Below are 20,790 nucleotides of genomic sequence, written 5' to 3'. Positions count from 1 at the left end.
TATAGGGAACTCCCATGTATCCAATATCAAGCCCTTTTCCTCCTTTATCAACAATGATCTTTTTGCATGTTCACATAATTTTTGCTGCAGTTGATGTTCAGATATTGAAACAACTATCAAACATGAATCCATTTTGGTTTACATTATAGTTTATATTTTAGACTGTACAATTTTCTAAATTTTTAGTTACATTATGGTTTACATTTTCACCTGTAGACTTTTATACAGTTGTGGTGTAAATTAACATGTCCTATATCCATTTTTCATAATCTTGTGGAACACTTTCATTGCCCCCAGTTACCCTGCTTCCATCTATTTTATTCCTTTTTCCCCCTCCCCTCAGGGCCCATAGTGACAACCAATCTTCATTGCTTGAAGGACCAGATTCACAGATATATGCAGCAATGTTGAGAGCTTGACATACTAAACTCTACTTCCCCATTGGGGCCACCAATTCTCTCAAGAGACACAATTCCCTCTATTTCAGAACATCAGCCCTTCCCAGGATGTGAGCACACATTCACACACTTTGTTTAGTTCTCCTCCCAATGATATAACACACTATGACAAGATGAGCACTCACATACTCCCTAGAGGCCTTCCCTAAGCCACCTTAAACAGGTAATCCATCCTTAGCATATTTTCTACAGTGGTTCCTCAACATTATAGTTCCAATCACATACCTAATAATATCTCATGTTCAACTGTTCACCCCAGGCCTGCCCCCAATTCCTTGGGACATCTGTAACATCCTCCAAACCCTAGCCCCCCTTAAGCTTTCAAAGCCCCACCAAGAGTTATCGTTATGCCCCCACCTTTTCCTTTCCCTATACAAATAGTACCTAAACTTTATAATAGATTTCAACCATGTAGGCGTCTGCTCTCAACATTCCTCTCCCCGCCAATTTCCTGTAAGCCTATCATCTAGCTCTCTGAGGCAGCTTGGTTTCCTTATTACTTATCAGAGAGTTCATGTAGTATTTGTCCTTCAATGCCTGGCTTGCTTCACTGAACATAAGGTCCTCAAGATTCCTCCACATTATCCCATGTTTTCCTTCTTATAGCTGAGTAGTATTTCATCATATGTATATAACACATTTTGTTTATCAATTCATTACTTATCAGAGAGTTCAAGTAGTATTTGTCCTTCGACGCCTGGCTTGCTTCACTGAACATAAGGTCCTCAAGATTCCTCCACATTATCCCATGTTTTCCTTCTTATAGCTGAGTAGTATTCCATCATATGTATATAACACATTTTGTTTATCAATTCATCCTTTGATGGCCATTTGGGTTGATTCCAACTTTTGGCAATGGTGAGTTAGGCCGCTTTGAACATCGAAGTCTATACATCTTTGTGTCGTTGTTTTCAGTTCTTCTGGGTATGTACTCAGCTGTAGGATTGCTGAGTCATGTGGCAAATCTTCAGGCAATGTTTTGAGAAACCGCCGAACTCTTCTCCAAAATGGCTGGATCCTTCTGCTTTCCCACCAAAAGTGGATGAGTGTTCACATTCCTCCACATTCTTACTAACACTCGTACTATTTTTTTTTTTAGCCACCAGTCTAATGGGAGTAAGAGGGTATCTCGTTCTTGTTTTGATTTGCGTTTCACTAATAGCTAGTGATTTGAAGTTTTTTTTCATATGCTTTTTAGCTATTGTATTTCTTCTTTGGGAAAGGGTCTGTTTACATTTCTTTCACATTTTTTAAATGGATTTTTTGTCCTTTTATATTTGAGAAATACTATTTCTTTAAACAAGCAAGGTATTAGTCTCCAGTCAGAAACATAGATATCAATTATTTTCTCCCATGGTATAGGCTCTCTTTTCACTTCCTTGACAATGTCCTTTGAAGTGCAAATGGCTTAAATATTGAGGAGGTCCCACATTTATATTTGTTCTTTTCCTGCTTCTGCTTTGGGTGTGAAGTTCATCAAGCCATTTCTTATTACAAGGTCCTGTAGTTGCTTCCCTACATTGTTTTCCAAGGTCTTTGTGATCTTGGCTTTTATGTTTAGCTATTTGATCCATTTGAGTTGATTTTTGCATAAGGTGTGAGATGGTAATCGCCTTTCATTCTTTTGCATATGGATATGCACTTCTCCAGGTACCACAGTTACTCCATAGCTTGCTTTCCACAGGTTTTTAATTGGGTTTTAGCAAGTAAAACAAGTTAAAATTAAAGTAGGGAACATTTTATAAAGAAAAAAAAAAGAGACTCAAGGGAAGCTAATACAGAAATACTACCTATGTGTTCCGTGTTCTAAATTATCAGCTCAGTGGTTAATAACCCAGCGTATTACTTCTCCAAGGTGACCTCCGAATTGAACCAGGGACCTTATGTGTTCAATTTGGAAACTCCTCTGCTGAGATAAACTTTCTTATGGGTCTGTTACCTGGAGAGCTATTCCTTTACTTTACCTAGGGCAGAGTTGACTTCTTGCAGTTGGGGAGATTCCTGCTGATTAGGAATCTGTGTGACCCTATTCCCTTTCCTATTCTTCTTGCTTCTTCTACCAAGGTAGCAGGACCTGAAAGCCTGTGTGATAACATCCTCCGTCAACTTTCCTGGTGAGGTTGAGTTCCCTTCCGAAATTCAAATGGGACCCTGGTATCTGAACTCACCATAGAGAAATGACCCTCAAACCACTTCCAGACCTCCCCCTCCTCCAAGGAGGCTCTTGGAAGGTTTTAAAGCACTTTCTACTCCCCACCTTCCTTCGAGAAGATGGAATTTTATAGTTTACAGAACCAAACTATTGAATTGCCTGATTCCACCCTCTCATAGACTAAATTCCTTTTTCCCAGGAAGGCTAGGTAAATCAGACTGCTCGTGCAGATTCATCTTCCCCCTCTTCCTGTGGCTCCTACTTGCTAGCCGGTATGCTCCCTAAGGTTCAAAGGTGGTCCAGGTAACCAAAACCCCAGAAAGGAAACCCCTGTCCACTCTTTGCCAGATCTCCCTGACACCAGGAGTTCTCTAACTCTACTTTGGTGACTGGTGGGAGTCAGAATTTGTGCAGCAGCATTTTGCCTTGAGGGTGGGGCTTAACCAACTGCCATTTCCTGCCACCAGGGCAAGAAACTCATGGTTTTCCCTTGGCCTTTTGGCCTCTTTTTCCAGATTATTGCCCTGAAGTATCCAGTTCTGTCAGTTCCCGAAACAACTCACTGTTGTTGAACTCCAGGGTTTAAATCAAGTGTTTAACTCCCATGTTAATCCCAGATATTAGGGGGAAACATCAGTGTTTTTTTATAGACCAACTGTATATTCTATGAGCTGGAAAAAGGCTAATGCTTCATTCATCACCTGACTTCAGAGCCATTCCTTTGACTGCAAAACAGAGTGACATTTTCAGATTAGTAATTGCTTAGAGCTTGTGCCCAAATTGGAAAAAAAAAAGTGTTCTGGTTATTTCTTTTATTCACCTCATATTCTTTGACCCAGGTTCAAAATCATCTTAGTTTGTTCTTTATCAAACAACAGGATCAGACTCTGATTTTGACTCATGCCAACATCCGACTGTAGATTTCAGAGTTTTCACTTAAGAGAAGTGTGGAATTTGTTTTCATATGAACCTACTTTACTATTATAGATTTTCAAGCTCCTCAGAATTGATGGTTTGTCAAAACTACAGCTGGTATTTGAACTCCTCTGAACAGCAAGATCCCTATTATCTTTTATTTTGAGGTTAAATTAATTCTATGTCAGGTTAAATTAGGGATGCATTTAAAAGATGAAGGGAAATTTATAGGTGTGAATGATTATATAAAAAAGAAGAACAATCACTATCAATAGTCTATCTACAGATCTAGGGGAACTATAAAAAGTAGGTAAAACTGGACTTAAATCTAGTAGAAGGAAGGAAATAGAAAACATGTGAGTGGAGAAAATGAAATAGAAAATGCAAAAATAATTAGTATATCCAATGAAACCAAGAGTTCTTGGGAAAGTTGATAAAATTGCAAAGGTTTAGTTATATTGGAAAAGAAAAAAAGAGAGCATGAAAATTATTAAAGTATAAAAAGAATTTGTGGGCATTGCTAGGTTTTGCAGATATTAGAGCAATTATGAGTGAATATTATGAATATCTATATGCCAAAAATCTAGATAACCTATAAGAAATGGACAAATTTACTAGAAGCACACAACGTACCTAAGTTGAGACAAGAAGAAAGAGATCTCCAAAGACTTACAAAAAAAGGAAGAGTTTCAATCAGTATTCAGAACTGCCCAATAAAGAGAAAATCAGCTAGAAAAAGATCTTGAATAAAAGGGTCACTTCAGACCAGGAGAATATCACAGCCTAAATGTAATATCGGGTGTTAAAAACTGCTTTTGACCTTGAATAAAAAGGGGAAATAGAAAAGAGAGATGAGTTTTTATGGCTATGAGTCTCCAAAAAGGGACAGGAGGTCATCAGAGGGGTCGTGCTTTTGAATGCCTCATCATGTCCCAGAGACAGCCAAGTAGATAAAACCTCAGGTACTGGTTCTCCTGAGGGTTAGAGAGACCCACAATTAATATGGTAATGGCAGATGACTATGGAGTTCAATGGCATGTTAGTTGGCCCTACATTGGAATTTGTGTTGCTGAGTGTGATGAAGTTGGACTCAGACATTACCTTTCTACACATGCCTCTCCTGTTACTTTTACAAGACCTGTGGTTGGTGCTGAGGTTGGTGTATACTCAGGAGACCTGAATCTCTGGACTTTCAATGTGACAGCCAGGTTCTGAGCCTCAGCAGACTTACAACTCCTACCCTCTGGTATTTTGGACTTACCCCAACCAGCTAACAAGGAGGTGAAGAATGCCAACCACTGCACGAGGGAGACAAGAGTGCCTACAACTCCCAGCAGGAGAATTGCATCCATCATCAATGTGGAATCTCAGCCCCCTCTTGATAAAGAGGTGGACATAACAATCCCAGGGTCCACAGGATGGAGGAATAGAGTATGGATTAGAGAGCACTTATGATATTCTACTATGGAAATATTGTGATTAATAACAGAAGTAATTGTAGCATTGATGTGGAGAAAGTGGTCATGGTAGCTGCTGAGGGTAGGGAGGGGAAAGAAGAGATATGATGTTCAGGCATTTTCAGGACTTGGAGTTTTCCTGGGTGGTACTGCAGGGACAGATGCTGGACGTTGTATGTCCTGCTTTGGTCTGCTGGGTGGACTGGGTGAGAGTGTCAGCTACAATGTAAACCATTATCCATGTGGTGCAACGGTGTTCCAAAGTCTATTTACCAAATGTAATGCATGTCCCATGATGATGGAAGAGGTTGTTGATGGGGGAGAAGTGGGGTGAGGGGGGTCGGGGTATATGGGACCTCGCATTTTTTTAATGTAACATTAAAAAATAAAGAGAGAGAAAAAAACGAGAATTTCAGAACCAGACAACATCAAAGGTAAATCCTAACGAACATTCAAAGAAGAATTAGTTCCAGCACTTCTCAAAATTTTCAAAATTGAAGATGAGGAATAACTTCCTAACTCCTTCTATGAGGCTAAAATTATTGTGATCCCAAAGCTACATAAAAATTAAACAAGGAATGAAAATGAAGGACAAATTTCTCTTATAAATATACATGAAAAAACCCTAAACTAAATATTTGCAGATCAAATCAAAGCGAATATTAAAATAATTATCCACCATTAGCAAGTGGTATTGCTGATGCCAACTACCAAACTCTGTTAAATATTTGCAGATCAAATCAAAGCGAATATTAAAATAATTATCCACCATTAGCAAGTGGTATTGCTGATGCCAACTACCAAACTCTGTTAGCTTTTATAAAGAGTATTTATTTAGTGTCATAGCACAAACAAAGGCCCTAAATATTCCAAACCAATGTATTAGGAGAGGCACTTTTCCACTGAAATTCTGTTGCCATGTGTTGATGCAATATGGTGGATAATGTCTGCATGGTTTCAGCCTTCATCCCTCCTCTTAAAGCTTCATGTTCCCATCTTCTTTAGATCTTCAGCTTTAGGCTAGCATAAGACTCATCTCTCTTCCTGGGGCTCATCACTTTCCCGGTTTAGCTGCTCTGCTCTTTCCGCAAAGTCTGCTGTATAACGGCCTGATCTCTCTTCCTGGGGCCATGCCTATGGAGCACCTCTTCATTCTGCATGTCTGCTTCTGTTTGTCTACTTACAAATGAGAATCTGTTTTATCAGACAAAGGGGGCTGCAACTCAATGCTGAGTCACAATCTAAAGACATGGCTGGATTAAAACACTAAGCATAACATAATTTAGTCAGACATCATGGCTGATTCCAAGAAAATCAAAGGGTTATCATGTCAGAAGAATAGACCAGCTTACAAACTTAATCTATATTTCCTTTTGGAATTCATAAAAATATCAAACTTCCACACCCAGGATGCAAGGGTTTTCAATTTAAGAAAATCAATAGAACATCTAATTTAATCATGGGGAAAATTACATGAAGATCTCCTGGTGCAGAAAATGCATTTGACAAAATCCAATGCCTTTTCATGATAAAAACACTCAGAAAAATAAGAATACAAAATATATTCCTCAACATGGTAAAAGTCATATATATATGTACATATATAAATATATATCTGTATATGTACAGTTAATAATATCCTCGATGCTCAAAAAGTGAAACAATTCCTTTGGTGGACTGGAACAAGACAAGCACGCCTGCTTTCACTATTTCTATACGGTATTGTAGTAGAAGTCCCTCTCAAATAAATTATACAATAAACCCCAAAAATGCATCCAAATTTGACAGGAAGAAGCAAAACAATCTGTACTCAGTGATAATAAGATCATTTATACAGAAAATAACAAAGCTTCCACAAGAAAATTTCAAAAGCTCATAAATGAATCTAGCAAAGTAGAAGATATGAGATTAATATACAAAAATCAGTTGTGTTGTATTCACTAGCTAAGAATATTCCCAACTGGAAATTAAAAAGAATTCATTCACAATAATATCTAAAGGAATCTAAATTAGAAATAAATTTTATTTAAAGCTTTGAAAAACTTATATACTGAAAACTATAAAACACTGCTACAAAAATTTAGAATAAAAACCTAAGCAAATGATAAGAACTCCTGTGTTCATTGATAGGAAACGTTAAAATTATTAAGATGCCAATACTGTTTTGCACTTGGTAATAATCCCTTGGTTCCAGGGAGTCTCACCCCCAGGAGTCATGTCCAATGCTGGGGGGAAATTAGAGTGTATATATGCTGAATTTTGTTTAGAGAGCAACAAGGAAGCTTACGAGAGGTAACTCAAAGGTAGTGTATAATACTAGGTAAGTTTCAATTTTACAGGAAAAGGTTCTTATGTAGAATCATCAATATAAGTGGTCTGGAGTAATGGTTGTTTTTCCTTCACTAGGCACTGCCCATGTACTCAGGGGCTTCTTGAAGTTCCATTAGATTGAAGCAAGACTCCCCAGGATGGGAATTCAATATTCTCTTGGTCATTATGTGGGTCTCCACCTACCTAGAGGATAACCAATGAACACTTGAACATATTCATTTGACTTAGAAGTATGCCCCAGGTGCACCCAATCCACACATCCCCCATCACTGACAGCCCATAGCAGTTATCTTCCCTTGCCACTGTTGTAAACCTTCTATGATCCAAAACCTCTCCAAAATCAAAGCCTAGTAAATAAATAAAATTTAAAAAATGAAATAATAGCTATAAAAATAACAAATAAAATGCAAAATAATTTAAAACATTGAAATAATATATATTTTTTAGACATTGTGCCTCTCAGCATTGTAAGTTATGCTGTCTTCTATATACTGTGACAATGTCTTCCTTATATTCCCCCAGAGTCTTATTTTTTTCCATTTTATCTTCAAAGAAGATTTAGGCTACAGAAAAGCCACATAGGAAGTATTAGGTATTCCCATATAACCCATAAAAGAGACTTAGGCCAAATGGAAGAACTATTAAATACACATAAGGTTTTTTTCATTAGCGATGTACATTCATTGCAATAGATGAATGCATTTTGAGCTACACAGCATAGATTATAAGTTGCATTGTATTTCTCTCCCAGTCCATTCAATGTTTTATGGCAGGATATATAATATCCTGCATCTGTCCCTGCAATATCATTCAGGACAACTCCAAGTTCCCGAATACTCCCATATCACACCTCTTTTTCCCTCTCCCTGCCTTCAGCCACAGCTGTCATCACTGGCTCCACCTCAATGATATAATTTCTTCCATTGTTAGAGTCACAATAATTTTATAGTAGAATACCAGTAAGTCTACTCTATCCATATTTTATTTCTCCATCCTGAGGATTCTGGGATGGTGATGCCCACTCCACCTCTCAATTGGGTGGGAGTTTTGATCCCCCAGGGCTGATGGATGGGACTCTCATGTCCACAGCTGTAGACTATCTTGGTTCCTCCCTGTCAGGACCTGTTTAAGTTCAATGAACTGTTTTATTTTTATTTTTTCCAGGTTGATCACCAGCTGGTGCTTTGTAGTAATCCTTCAGTGCCAGGAAAGTTCATCCCTGGAGTCATGTCTGATGCTGTGGGGGAAAGTAACCCATTTATATGTTGAGTTTGGCTTAGAGAGTGGCCACATATTAGCAATTTGTATCCTCTCAGAAGGTGACACTAAGGCACTGAGCAACACTAGGCAAAGTTTAAATTTCAAGCATACCAGACCCATAAGCATAATCATCAGTATCAAGTGCCTATCATTGGACCATCGTTCTTTACTTGCCTTAGCCCTTGCATTTGGGGGATTGTTCCCATTCCATTGGGAATTATAGCAGACTCCCCAGAATGGGAACCCAGCACTTCTTCTCTTGTCATGTGACTCTATACCCACTGCATCAATACCTAATGAACATCCAAACATATCTATGCACCCTATATATGTGCCCAGGTGAACTCCCTCTCATCCATCCCCCATCAACGATACCCTACAGCAATGTTCCTTTCTTGCCATAGTTGAACCCCTCTATGATCCAAAATTTCTTCAAAAATGAAGCCAAAATTATTGCCTAATTCAAATAACTGGAAAATGAAATAGTAATGATTGGTTTAAATATTAGAAAAAAATGTATAATAATTTAGAAAAACTAAAATAAAATTGGGGTACTAAAAATGAAAATTTTATATTTGTTTTGATGTTTTGCCTTTTATCAATGTAATAGTTGTTTTCCTGTTTATACAGTGACAAGGCAATCTCTTTCATTTCTTCCTTAGTGTTTTGCCTCTTTTTTTATTATTTCTTCAAAGATGTTTAGGACATAGTAAAGTCACATAGAGAATATAGGGGGTTTCCTGTATAACAAATACCTTCCCCCTTTTCCCCCTTCTCCTCTAATAATGTTTTTACACATGAATGTAATGTTTGCTACAACTGATGTACAAATATTGAAACATAGCTACCAACCATGCACTGTAGTTAACATATGGTTTACATTTTAGGCTATACACTTTCATAAATTTTTAGTGAAAATTAGCATGGACTGTATCCATCATTGCTTGATCATGCAGAACAATTAAGTTATTCCTCAGTTAACCCCTCTTTCAACTATTCTATTCCTCTCTCCCCTTCCCATCAGAGCTCACCGTGACAAACAAGCTTCACTGCTTGAAGTACAAGATTCATTGACATTTGCAACAATGCTTAGGTCTTTTTTTTAAAAGATTTATTTATTCATTTCTCTCCCCTTCCCCTCCCAAACCCGGTTGTCTATTTGCTGTGTTTTCTTTTGTTCGCTTCTGTTGTCAACTGCACAGGAATCTGTGTCTCTTTTTGTTGTGTCATCTTGCTGTGTCAGCTCTCCATGAGTGTGGCACCATTCCTGGGCAGGCTGCACTTTCTTTCACACTAGGCAGCTCTCCTTACAGGGTTTTGCCATACAGAATTGCTGAATAAATAGTTGTTGGATGACTGAGAAAGCAAATGGTTGTGTGATTTGAATAAATATTGCTAACTATGTGGATAAAGGAGAAGCAGTGAGACAAGAGGAAATTCTCTTGAAAATGGATGTCTCCATTCACGAGACCCAAATCCAGAGGAGAAATATTGGGAAAATAAGGCATTTTATTGTACCCAGAAACTTTCTCAAGAATCAGCAAAAGCAATACCTGGAAATACAAAAGCCCATGCCTTAAGAGAGGTGAACTCCTCTTGGGAGGCAAGCGTCCACAGGTATAAGAGATGAACATGGAGCTCCAAAGCTCTCACAAGGGACAAAATTGGCACAAGCTTCCATTGTGCTTTCCTTTCTTATCTCGAGAGAAGTAAATATCTCAGGGAGTACTGAGACAAAAGATCACTTCATTAATATGGCTCATGGGTATGGAATCTCTAATGCTCAGAAACTCTAAAGATATCAAATCTACTTTTATTAAGCTTTGGTGAAGAGAAAGCACAATTTATCTTGTAGATACCACATGACTGGTTTTATCTCCCATTTCTTCCTGGGAACAGAGCTTCCAACTTCATCCATCATTCAAGGAAGAATCTGCAGGTGAACTTCGACCCTGCCTTGATAATTTCAGGGTGAGTTATAAAAGCTTCACAGTTACTGAGGGAATATATTTCGTCTCCATGGACCCCTTTTATTTGTAGAAGCATTAAGGATGTCAACAGGTTTTGACCATAGAGATAGCTTAAAGTACAATGTTCTGTCTTATTAAAAAGACTGAGTGGAAATAGATAGCAAATGCACTAAAATATATTCTTTTTCCAAACTGTCTCCTCTGGTCTCTCTCTTGGGTCTTCCCTCTCTCAGGGTCATTTTTCCTTATTTTGCTCATTCTTCTTTCTCTACAATTTGTTTTTTCTTTCATTCATTTGTGTTTTCTTTCATTCAACAAATGTTTAGTCATCAGTTACTTCATGATGAGCCATAGATATTATTTTGGGAATAAAGAAATGAGTAAGTATCTATTCTTCTTCTTATAGAGATTACATCCATATGGGGTAGTAGTCATAGAAATGAGTATGTCCAATACCCTGAAGTGTTTCTGGAATCATGGTGAAATGGATCAAAATATAGACTCATCCTGTGGATTTTACTGAAAATGTCACAAGGATGTTTTTAATTGTAATGAGACTTGAAGGAAGCTTTAGAATAATTTCAGGAGGATAAAAGGGAAGAAGCACAACTAGAAGAGATGAAAGGGACACAAAAGTGCAATCAATATAGCCATAAGGTGGTAAGGTTTTAAAAATTGCTCGTAATATCTGATCAAAAATGAGGGGCAGGGATTTGAAAAGGGGAAAATGAGCCTGGCTGGGTTGGCAGCAGGCAGATAACAGAGAACCTTGTATTTTTTCCACAATATGCATATAAATGTTTGGAGTTATTGGAGAGTAAGTGCTGGTTTATAGAAGCTTGCCCCGAAGAAAGATGACTCCGGACCAGGATGAGTACCACTTTTGTTAAAACCCCACATTGGTCATGAGGGATGGAATCAGCACTGTGAAGATGGGGATGGAAGTGTGAGGAATGAATCTGTGTACACTTGATTCATAATGTATAAAATATTGGCTATTAATTCTAGGCAGAATGTCAGATATTTTATGTTCATTATTTAATTCTTTAAATTACACTATGAAATCAGCTTCATGATTCTGATTCAAGGTATGAAAAATGTGAGACTTACCAAAATGTGATATGCTTGTACAAGGCATGTAATTTTGTCAGGATTCAATCTTGGAGTTCAATATTCCTAGGATTTTGCATTTCACTAATAATAAACTTAATATATTAGAACAGTCTTAGATTGTTAGGAAAATGGTAAGGATGTTAGAGATAGTTTCCAAGAACCTCTCACCCCTTTTCCCCTGTTTTTAACATCTGCCACTCAAAATAACTTCTTACACTTATTTGTCATAACTTCTTAGTCCCTTTGTGAGGGTGACAGCTTCTCAGACTCTCCTCATTTTTGATATACTTTTGAGGAGCGGAATTGAGGTCTATTGTAGTTTCCCCAAGTACAATTTTCTGATGTTCTTCTCATAATTAGACTTGTTTTATGCATTTTGGAGGAGAACACCAGAGATAAAGTGTCATTTTCAACACATCCTATCCAGGTTGTAGCCTATCAATGGGACTTATCATTGCTCATGCTGACTTTGATCAACAGGGTTTTGAGGTTCCCCAGTATAAAGTTCTTCATTTCTCAGCCTTTCCTTATATCATCTTTGGAAAGAGTCATGAGGAGGTCTTCAGGAGTGGGACTTTTGTTCCACAGGATTGAGAGAACAAAATCTAAATCAATTATTGAATTCTTCTGCATAAGAGATTTGTCTCTTTTTACTTACTTAATCAATAATTTAGTTATTTCAGGATGAACACATGACATTTATTTCATACTTTGGGTATGACACAATACTATAATTGTTATTTTTGTTTTTCAGTTTATTCCACTTTTGGCCATCAGAGCACTTTCATTTGCACCCTGGTTCTGTTTACTATAACCCTGTCATTGAGTGGTTTATTTTAGTGACTATTTCATCTTTTATACCAGAAGAAATGCCATGTGCTTCTTGCATATTTGTTTCTTAGAATCAACAATTTCTCCAAGAAGATTTTATTTAGAGAATGGTGTTAAATTCCAAGGTCTGGGCACTATCTGTGCTCCTGCTACTGTGGCCTCTAGGCACTCTCTCCAGAGAATGTGTATGTGTGTATACTGAGCTTCTATATATTAATGTGTAAAATTATGTCTACATGCAACCAACATTACCTATATACACCTGAACATAAGTTGATACTGTTGTGTCTAACTCTAAATCACTATCACAAAGAGCATTCTAGACTCCTCCCCTTGCTTATCTGTAAGCTCCCACTTCACAGTGAGAAAAATATTCCCTCATCTGCCATCTCTCTATGGATTTATTTATTCCAGTCTACATGTTTAGAAGCATCAAAATTATTAATCCATAGAGTATAGAACCCTACTTTATTAGCTAGAGTACAGTATTTATACACATTTTATTTTATTTTACTTTTTTAAAAGATTTACTTATTTATTTCTCCCCCTCCCCTGGTTGTCTGTTCTCTGTGTCTATTTGCTGCGTCTTGTTTCTTTGTCTGCTTCTGTTGTCCTCAGCTGCAAGGGAAGTGTGGGCAGCACCATTCCTGGGCAGGCTGCACTTTCTCTCATGCTGGGCAGCTCTCCCTAGGGGCCGCACTCCCTGCGCTTGGGGCTCCCCTACGTGGGGGACACCCCTGCACAGCACAGCACTCCTTTGCATGCATCAGCACTGTGCATGTGCCCGGTCCACACGGGTCAAGGAGGTCCGGGGTTTGAACCGCGGACCTGTCATGTGGTAGACGAATGCCCTAACCACTGGGCCAAGTCCGTTTCCCTATACACATTTTATTTGACTTCATTTTACAAGCTTCAATCATATTGACTATTACTTTAACTGCACCTCTGTACTCAGCCCCTCTTTTCAGGGCAAATTATGCATTTGTGATATATTAAATAGATTTGCAACATTTTCATTCTATCTGGTATCCCCTTGGCCTTGTAAATGACTTTTATTCCTGTCTTTATTTTTTTAATGTTACATTCAAAAAGTATAAGAGGCCTCCATATACCCCCACCCCTTCACCCCACTCCTCCCACATCCACATCCTCTTTAATCATCATAGCATGTTCATTGCATTCGGTGAATACATTTTGGAGCACTGATTTTCTACTTGCATACGGGAAGTTCAGTCTTTGTGTTGTCAAGTATAAAGGGTTTTAAAAAGGCCTATAGTCATGTGTCTACAATTATGTTGTTACACATAATAGAGTCATTGCTCTAAAAATTTCCCTGGAGTTCACCTTCTAAACTCTCCTCTCTTCTCAGTCCTCTGGAAACCAGTGAACATTCTATTGTCTCTTTGTTTGCCATTTCCAGAATTAGATATAATTGATATCACCACATGCAGCATTTTAATATTGGCCTCATTTAATTAGAAATAATTATTTAAGATTCATTCATCATTTTTTTTGGCTGGATGTTAATTTTTTGTATCTCACGAATGTTCCATTGTATACTTATAGCACACTGAGTTTATCTATTAAACTATTGAACAATACTTTTTTTTACCAGACAATATTTATATTGTGGAAATGCTATCAGATATTTGTCTGGATTGTAAATTACCTTAGTAGTTGATAAAATTTCTGGAAAATGTCCATTTGGCCACCTCACAGCCCTTTAGGATTTTTTTATTTTCACTTTTTTAAAGACACATATCACAAAAAAAGGTTACATTAAAAAAATAAGAGGTTCCCATATACCCCCACTTCCTACCTCCCTCACTCCTCTCACATCAACAACCTCTTTCATCAGTGTGGTACATTTTCGTACTTGATGAATATATTTTGGAGCACAGCCACACTGCGTGGATTATAGTTTACATTGTAGTTTACTCTCTCCCAGTCCATTCAGTAGGTTATAGCAGGATATATAATGTCTACATCTGTCCCTGCAGTGTCATTCATGATGGCTCCAAGTCCCCAAAATGCCCACATATCACACCTCTTCTTCCCTCTCCTTGACATCAACATCCATGGCCACTGTTTCCATATCACTGATATAATTTCTTCCATTGCTAGGTCAAAATAAGTCTATAGTAGAATACCAGTAAGTCAACTCTAACCCATATTTTATCTTTCCATGCAACAAACCTTGGGGTAATGATGTCCACTCCAGTTCTTAATCAAAAGGGGGCTTAGATCTCACATGGCTGATGGATGGGATTATCCTGCTTGCAGTTGTAAACTCTCAGTTCCCCGGTATGGTGGTTGACCAATATCTTGTTTGCTTTCAAATTTGGAGACTACAAATACAGCTGCTATAACCATCCATGTGTGGGTTTTTGTGTGGACTCCAGGTTTCATATAAGTCACATATATACCTAAAACAAAATTGCTGGGTTGTATGGTAAGACAATATTTAGTTTTACAAGAAACTGTTAAATTGTATCAGCAAAATAATTTTGAGTTCTCACTATCAATGAATGAGAGGTGTACTGTTCCATATACTCAACAGCAATTGGTATTCTCAGTGTTTATTGTTTTTATCTCTTCTAATAAGTGGTGATGATATATCATTATGGTTTAAATTTTGTAACTCCCTATTAACAAAGATGTTTTAACTTTTTAAAAAAAATTTTAAATTTATTCATTCATTTATTTATTTAAATGTTTAATGTAGGTTTAGATTACATTAACGTTACCCAAAAATATAGGGAGTTCCATATGCCCCATAACTTTTCCCTCCCACTCTTTACCATATTAACACCATCTTTCATTAGTATGGTACATTTGCTACAATTGATGAATACATATTGCAGCAATGCTATTAACCATGGACTATGGTTTATATTAAACAGTCTATCCTGCAAAAAATATAAAATGGTCTGTATCTGTCATTGCAGTGTTGTACAGAACAATCCCAATTTCCTGAAAATGGCCATATTATACACCTATTCTTCCCTCTTCACTCAGAACATCTGATCACCACTGCCTTTATATCAATGACAAAAGTTCTTCCATTGCTAGTATAATAAAAAGTCTATAATAGAAAAATAGTAAGTTCACTTTATTCCATTTTTCTTTCCCCAATCTTGAGGATTTTGTGATGGTGATGCCGACTCTGTTTCTAACTGAGAGGGGGCTTAGATCCCATGGGGCAGATGGATGGACTTATCTTGCTTGCAGTTGCTGACGCTCTTTGTTCCTTGGGTTGGACATTGTCAATTATCATCTCCTTGTTAGTTGTCCTGGGTAGATCTAATGAACTGGAGAGTAGGTGGTGAAACTCTGCTTAGATTCAGGGCTCAACTGTCACATAAAAAGACCAAAGATTGAAGACTCTGGGACATACATTTAAAAAATATAATGCCAACACATGGCTCTTCTGTAAATAAATAAAATGTGCAAAAGAGCCACCTGTTGGGAATCTTCAAATGAGTCTAACTCTTTTGCACTGAGGAGCATACATTCCAAAGTAAGGCCCACAGACAGGGTGCTTAAATCCTGAGATTCTCTGCACTGTTTCTAGTGTCTAGATGTCCCTAGAACTATCAGCAGCCCTGCCTTTTGAGGCAATGTTAACTGTAGCAGACAGGGAGATTCTGCTGAGACATGCCTAAGTGTAACCTCTGGAAGGACCTCAAAACTCACTTTGAAATCTCTTAGTCATAAAAACTCATCTCTATTATTTCCCCCTTTTGTTCAAGGTCTTTTTCCACATGCATTGCAAGTTGACACTTAGCAATAATATCTAGGTGCCAGTGAGTTTGAAGTAATTTTTGTATGCTTATTTGGGAAGTGTTATCTTACATCAGGATTCTCTTCAGATCCTATTTTTTTAATTCAATATTTTCTTTCTTATTTTGCAATGTTAATAGTAATTTTATTCATTTTTATACAAATCATTTGTCAGATGTGTTTTGTAAATATTTTTCCAAAACTGTAAATATTCTTTGCAACACTTTATCAATGTTTTTCACAGAGCAGAGATTTTACATTTGAATAAAAACTAATTTAAAATTTTAATCTCTCATGGATCATGCTTTTGTCGCTATATCTAAAAAACTCGTTATCATACTAGGGGTTCCTAGATTTTCTTTAGTTTTTAGTCTAGCACTTTTACAACGAATTTTACTTTAAAGTTACATGATTCATTTTGATTCAATTTTTGTGTAACGAATACAATCAGGGCCTAGCGTCTTTCTTTGTTTGGCATGAGTGCATCTTGTTTTTCCAAAACAAATTCTTGAGAAGACCATACTTTCTACTTCGACTGGCCTTGTCCTCTGTGCAACACCAGTAGGCCTCATGTGTGTGGGGTCATTTGACCACATCATCAATAGGATTCTCTTTAAGTATTGTGTGTTTATACTAAGTGTTGAAACAAGGTAATATGGTTCGTACAACTTTGTTCTTCTCTACTATTTTGTCACAGGGTACAAAAAGACTGGTCATAGTGTCTGTTATTTAAAATAAAGACTGAAGGAAAAAAATAAATCAAATAAAGTCTGAGAGAATTTATCATGGAAAATATTCACTGGGCAAAGTGTTTTCTATTACGGACAAGGATTTCTAGTAGGCAAATATATCAAGGAGAAGTAGAAACATATGTTTTCCCTGACATTTTCAGATAAGAATACTAGATCTACATAAAATCTACATATTAATAACATAGATCTATATATTAATAACATATTTACAATACAAACCATATGGCTTATATATTTTTCTGCTCACTGCTTGTGTATAAAATAACATTGCTCTGATATCTCTTCCAGGAAATTCATTATCTACATGCAAACAGAAAATCAAACGTATGTCTTGGAATTTATCCTCCTGGGGCTCTCAGAAGATATAGGAGTGCAACCCCTCCTCTTTGGGCTGTTTCTGTCCATGTACCTAGTCACTTTCATTGGAAATATGCTCATCATCCTGGCCATCATCTCAGACTCCCACCTCCACACACCCATGTACTTCTTCCTCTCTAACCTGTCTTTCATAGATACCTGTTTCACCTCCACCACGGTACCAAAGATGTTGCTGAACATCCAGAAAGGCATCACAACCATAGCTTTTGAAAATTGTCTCACCCAGATGTATTTTTTCATACTTTTTACACAATTAGATAACTCATTCTTGACTGTGATGGCCTATGACCGTTTCGTGGCCATCTGTTGCCTCCTGTATTACACAGTCATCATGAACACCCGATTCTGTGGCCTTCTGCTGCTGACCTCTTGGCTATTGAATGTTTTGTTCTCTCTTTTAGAATGTTTAATGGTTTTGCGATTGTCTTTTTGTACAGAGTTGGAAATGCCCCATTTTTTCTGTGAACTTAATCAGGTGATCAGACGTGCTTGTTCTGACACCTTCCTCAATGACTTAGTGATGTATTTTATTGTTGGACTACTGGATGTTATTCCATTCACTGGAATCCTTTTCTCTTACTATAAGATTATATCCTCCATTTTGAGAATTTCAACAACTGAGGGTAAGTACAAAGTATTTTCTACTTGAGGGTCTCACCTCTCAGTAGTGACCTTGTTTTATGCTACAGGTCTTGGAGTCTATCTTAGTTCTGCTACTACCAAAAACTCAAGGGCAAATTCAATAGCCTCAGTGATGTACACAGTGGTCACTCCCATGTTGAACCCCTTTATATACAGTCTTAAAAACAAGGACATAAAGCAGGCCTTAAAAAAGCTGAGAAACATTATCTATAAAAAGATACTTTCAAGTTTACAAAAGTGCTCAGAGTTCAAACACTAGGAGATCTTAATCTAGATACTTACAAGTGAATGGAGAGATAATCTGTTATTTTCCTAACAACAGAATTCTGTTTATTTAATTTTTATGTATCAAGGATATCTGTTTCTTTTATTTTACATGTTTTCTATCATTATATTTCCCATCATCAGGATTGAAAGCAGAATCTGCTGCCTGGATTTTCAGCAGTAGAATATTTCATGTAGATTATTCTATATTTATAAATGTACATTTGCTGGATGGATAAAGGTGTACTGCAGTCACTGCCAGATGAAAGAAACTGCTTGTGTTTCATGGTTTTACTGAAAAATAAGCTCTCATACCAAAGTCTGTTTACCAGCTATCAAGGTTTTATTCATTGTTTCCTGAAAGAGATTACATCCTGTATAGTAGACCTTATCTGACTGCTATACAATAATCCACATTCCATCCCCAATATATGCCTTTCTCCTGCATATTCCAAATCATAAATTAAGTGAGGATGCAATCAACAACACAATCCATGATTCTTCAAATATTGATGGTCTCAATAATTTCTATCATTCTTCCAGTGACATCACATTGCCCTTTAAAAATTATTTTCATAGTTAAGCATATTTTCTGGGAATTTTTCTCAGAACTCCCTACAATAATAATACACATTTATAGATCATAAAACCAATGTAAGTGTTTTCCTCATTTTCTACATATCTTAATCTACTATTAAATCCAGATATTAGGACATAATTTCAGATTTTTATGTAGGCATACTGTTTTCTTTCTGAGGTAGAATAAGGTGAATACTTCATTCATCAACTTATTTCTGTGTCATCACTACAAATAGCAAACCAGAGTGGCATTTTGGAGTTAGTGATGTCTGAATTAATGGTCATTTTTTAAAATATTAATAAATGGTTATGTAGTTGTATTCATTTCACACTCTTTGGGAAAACTGAATTCATTTTCATTTGTAATGTATTATCACACAAGATCAGGCTCTTATGTGAGTCATTACTAGTTCAGAACTGCAATTTTAGGGAAAGATATTTCTTTCATGCATTCTTATAAAATACTGTGTTTTGATTGCAAAATAATCTCAGAATTAAAAATCATCAACTTGTCATTTCTTTCTGGAATTTTCTCCAGTGCAAGTTAGATCCCCACCCTATTCAAAATTACTTCATTTAGGATTTACAGTAAAAGCATTTATCACATAAACCAGTCAGTTTGTAAATAATCTTCTCAGGTATTGTCTTTAGATATTACTGCAAACAAAATATTGCGAATCATTTTTTCCAAGCTATTTATACACAATCTTGTACATTTATCCATTTGAAACAGTGTCATTGGTGTTCCCACTCCCAACAATTTGAAGTACCAATTCCTAGACTGCTACTCTGCACAACAGTTTTTTGCAAAACTGTGTTGTACAAAATAGTTTATACGAAAGGGTTATTTCAAGCAGAAATCGCTTTCCAAATAAAAGCTTTTCAAGAATTTTGACTTTGATTTTTGTTCATTATAATAAGTAGATATTATTATTCTAGCAATTAAAGAATTTTACCATTGATATAAAGAGAGTGACCAACAGAGGTTTGAGGAGAGGGACAGGGATGATTGTGTACAGTATAAGGATATTCTGGAGACAAGGGGATTCTCCTGCATGACATTTCAGTGGTAGAAACAGGCCATTATACATATTGTCATAACCTATAAAATTGTGTGAGACAGATGGTAAACTATATTCTAAACTATATTCTATGGTTAGTAGCAATGCTTCAATAAGTTTTCTTCAATGTTAACAAATGTGCCACAATAATGAAACATACTGTAAATGTGATAAAGTGTAGGAGGGTAAGGATGTGGAACATACAGGAGAGTTCTTTATTTTTTATGTGACATTTAAATAATCTAAAGATTCTTTAAAAATAAAAATTCACTGGGAGAAGGTGGAGTCAGAAAATCAACAAGGCCTCCCATAGCACACCTAAAGGAGAGGGACTGTAGGAGCTGCTTTCCAAGCCCCTATTTGCTACTTGGGGTTCCTGGTGAGGTGTGGGTGTTCTCTCTCTAGAAATTAAGCGTCATTGTTTTCATTGCAGAGCTGATTCAACAAGGACCCATTTGAATCTCCTACCAGACCTCTTAGGCAGCTTTCCTGCTGCTTGGGAGAGAGGGAAGTGCGGAAGGAAGAAAGGGGGAAACGTCAGATCCCTAAGTGTTTTATTTAAGTACAAACAGAATTCCTAGCTTGAAACCTTCCCTAGTATTTGGTTGGTTTTTCCTTGTTTTTCCTTCCTCTTCATCCCCTCAAGGCCCCTTTTTCTTTCTTTTTTCTTTCTTGCCTTTTTTCTTTTTCCTACTTACTTCCTGACTCCCTTTTGTCCCTTTTTTGTCCCCTTTCTTCCTCTGATTTCTTATTCTTCATATATTATGTGCTGCAGGGAGAGCTTCACATGTGCTGTATTTTCTCATTCTCCATGTACGCTTTTCTGTATGTATTGATTTTGGCC

At 36.9% G+C, this 20,790-nt stretch overlaps 1 pseudogene; it reads left to right on the top strand.

The window, feature by feature from the left end:
• Positions 1-17,326: 17,326 nt before the first annotated feature.
• LOC139437889 (olfactory receptor 7A17-like) lies at positions 17,327-18,301 on the top strand (annotated as a pseudogene).
• Positions 18,302-20,790: the final 2,489 nt, after the last annotated feature.

Source organism: Dasypus novemcinctus, chromosome 30, assembly GCF_030445035.2.
Source record: "Dasypus novemcinctus isolate mDasNov1 chromosome 30, mDasNov1.1.hap2, whole genome shotgun sequence".
Taxonomy (NCBI): Eukaryota; Metazoa; Chordata; class Mammalia; order Cingulata; family Dasypodidae; genus Dasypus; species Dasypus novemcinctus.
Note: the sequence above shows the minus strand (reverse complement) of the source record. Positions and strands in the feature narration are given on the sequence as shown.